Here is a 3,490-nt window from a genome sequence, read left to right on the forward strand (position 1 = left end):
TAGAGTCCAGAACTAACAGAGAAGAATAAAAGGCTGCTTGCCACTACATGGTCATTTTAAAGAGAAAGGAGATGCTGCAGGTAGGCAGGGAGAAGTATTCAACTCCTAGGAAAAGCAAGATAAGAGGGGTTCCAATGCACAGGAAAAAGGGGATGCCAGCATAATCCTTACCCAGGACTGTTCAGAGGTTGAGAATATAAGGAACAGAGTAAAAAGGCTGCAGAGACTAGTATCAGGAGGAAAGAAAAGTCAACTTAGAAGAATTAAATTAAGAAAGAAAACATAGCTGGTCACAAACTTCTTTTGTTTACTGAAATGTGAAGCAATGGAAACATCCTGGCAAAGTGGACCGCACGGAGCAAGTTCTCATATATGCCCGCTGCGGAGGTTCAGTCTGCAATTATTCTACCTCCAGTTTTTAAAAGGCTGAATATCAGGCTTGGTCCATATACTGCTCCTGTTCATACCGGGCCATGCCATGTGGAGAATTCCGTATAGCTGCTGAAGCCTGAGATAACTCACTCTCTGGCCCATAACCATAGCCCTCTCCAACTGTGGGGAGCATGGCGACATGGTAAGGCTCCTGTCCGTTCCATAATAGGAGGAATTGGTGGCCGGAGCAGCAGCCATAGCAGCTGAAGTGGCAGCAGCGCGGGAGCTTGGCAATAGGTGTCTGTCGTAGGGATTAGCAGAAATAGAGTTGAGGTGGCTGGTCACAGTTGTACTTTGGACTTGAGGCAGATGGGACATGGTCTGCTCTGCCTAGTTATATGCAGAAGCTGCTGCTGCCGCTGTTGCTACTGCCTCATAAAAGCAGACCCAGCATCGCTAATAGTATCGCTTATAGATGCTCCTTATGCATCGTTGTAATACCTGGATTCCCCATAGCCCAGGGTATAAGGCGTGTGAACTGCTCCATACCGTTCATTATACTGCTCAGTAAAGTCTGCCACACAACCTGTGTGATCTACTGGGCCCTCTTTGGATCAGTGACCTTCTTTCTTACACTGATAGCAGCCACACTATCTGGGAGATAGCAGTCTCCCATCCCAGGGGCAGTTTGAAGCCGGCTTGTGGACAACTGCACATGCATTATCTTGCCTTGAAACTCTGTGTTGTCAAGGCCCCTGATGGTCTCCACTGCATCCTCTGACCACTCCTTATATATTCCATGTGTATGAAAGCATAATCTTTCATGATGTCACATTAGATGACTGGACCATACTTCTCAAACTTGACTCGAAGCTATTGGTTGGTACAAGTGGGACTGATATAACTTGGTTGAAGCTTTGCTCTTACTCTTGTTGGCTTCAATGTTGATGTTCACCCCATGAAGCTTGTAGTAGTGCAGATTGTGTATGGCATCCTCAGCTGCTGTCTTGTCTTCTGTGTGTACAAAGCCGTAGTTCTTAATGATGTCATATTCCAGCACCTTCCCACACTGCTTGAAAAGAGAGCGGATCTCGTGCTCTGTGGCCTCCTGGGGCAGGTTTCTGATGAACAGCTTCACCATCCTGACAAGCGCCTCTGGATGGCTGCGGCAGAGGTAACTCCTGCATCAGAGAGAACCCTAAAAAATCATTTGTCTTGATAAAAGAAAAATTTCAGCCAAAATTAAATTTAAAAGAGTTTAACTGAGCAACGAACGATTCACAAATCCAGAGCCAGAGTAGGCTCAAAGACTCCAGGGCAGCCACATGGTGGAAGGAGATTTATGGACAGGAAAAGGAAAGTGACGTGCAGAAAACAGAAGTGAGGTACAGAAACAGCCAGATTGGTTACAGCTCAGCGTTTGCCTTATTTGAACACAGTTTGAACAGTTGACTATATGTGATTGGTCAAAACTCAGAGATTGGCACATGTGTAGGCTACAGTGTGTTTACAGCTCCACTTGTTATAGTTCATGACGCACGGAGAAAACTTTAGGCCAAAATCAAAATATGTAAGGAGGCAGCTTTAGACTAAACTTGATTTAACAGCCTTAATAAGATCCCTGTTCAAAGGCTCACATTTCTGTAGAAGCTACAGTTTTTCAGTTCCAAGGATAGGTAAAAACAGGGCAGCACCATGATCTATAAAATCTAGAGTTATGGCTCAGAGTTAGGGCTTTTTCTTGGTGACATTGTGATGGTTGAGCTGGTCTACAACACATCTATGAGGGCAGAACTTGGAAGTGTTGGTTGCCTTCACGGCATGGAAGGCCTCAGCCCTGCATACCACAGCGTGGTTGTGCTCCTGCCCCATGGTCAGGTAGGATGTGCTTGTGCAGTAGTAGTTCTCACCGTCTGCGGGGCGGCCGCCGGTGCTTCCAGATCCACTGCCTTCCAGGAATGCCGCCACAAGAGAGGAGGGCAGTCAGGAATTTGGAGCCTGGGGCTGCACTCATCAGAGAGCCAAGTCATTTTGGCCACTGAAGCACAGATGAAATGTTTAACTATCTTCTTACAATATTTAACTTAGTAATTTAGTTTAAAATGCATATACAAAATTATATGTATTAAAAAACGGTTTTTTAAATTGCCTTTTCCCACTCACATATTTTATGAAAACATTTTACTCAAACTTTTTAAAGGCATGTTTCATGTCAGTGTCTTCCATCACCTCTAAAGAGATGTTCTCTACCAATTTTCCTGACCACCTCATCTTCACTTCTACCCAAACGATTTGCAACATAGTATTTTCTTCTTAAAAACAAAAAAAATTATTACAGACTGGATATGGTGGCTCATGCCTGAAATCCCAGCGTTTTGGGAGGCTAAGGAGGGAGGATCCCAGGAGTTCAAGACCAGACTGAGCAACATAAGGATAACCCCATCTTTACCAAAAAAAAAAAAAAAAATTAGCCAGGCATGGTGGTATGCACCTGTGGTCCCAGCTACTCCAGAGGCTGAGGTGAGATAATTGCTTGAACCCAGGATTTGGAGGCTACAGTGAGCCATGATCGTGCCACTGCACTCCAGCCTGGACAACAGAGCAAGATCCTGTCTTAAAAGCAAACAAAGAAACAAAATTTATTACAGAAAATTTTGAACACAAATAGAAGTATATAGAAATATCAACAAAGGTTGGGTGAGGTGGCTCATGACTGTAATCCCAGCACGTTGGGAGGCTGAGGCTGGCAGGTCACAAGGTCAGGAGATCAAGACCATCCTGGCTAACATGATGAAACCCCATCTTTACTACAAATACAAAAAAAACTAGCCGGGCATGGTGGTACCACCTGTAGTCGCAGCTACTCGGGAGGCTGAGGCAGGAGAATCCCTTGAACCTGGGAGGCAGAAGTTACAGTGAGCCGAGATTGTGCCACTGCCCTCCAGCCTGGGTGACAGGGCAAGACTCCACCTCAAAAAAAAAAAAAAAAAACCTCAACAACTATCAACTCATGGCCAACGTTTTGTTCATAATCCTCCATGCCCTCCTTCCTGAATTGTTTTTAAGCAAATCCCAGACATCTTATCATTTCACCCAAAAATATGTCAATATGTATCCC

The 3,490-nt window shown here is 44.8% G+C and overlaps 1 pseudogene; it reads right to left on the minus strand.

Annotated features, from left to right (window-relative positions):
* Positions 1 to 418: 418 nt before the first annotated feature.
* LOC117078830 lies at positions 419 to 1,573 on the minus strand (annotated as a pseudogene).
* Positions 1,574 to 3,490: the final 1,917 nt, after the last annotated feature.

Source organism: Trachypithecus francoisi, unplaced genomic scaffold (genome assembly GCF_009764315.1).
Source record: "Trachypithecus francoisi isolate TF-2019V2 unplaced genomic scaffold, Tfra_2.0 Lachesis_group7, whole genome shotgun sequence".
Lineage (NCBI taxonomy): Eukaryota > Metazoa > Chordata > Mammalia > Primates > Cercopithecidae > Trachypithecus > Trachypithecus francoisi.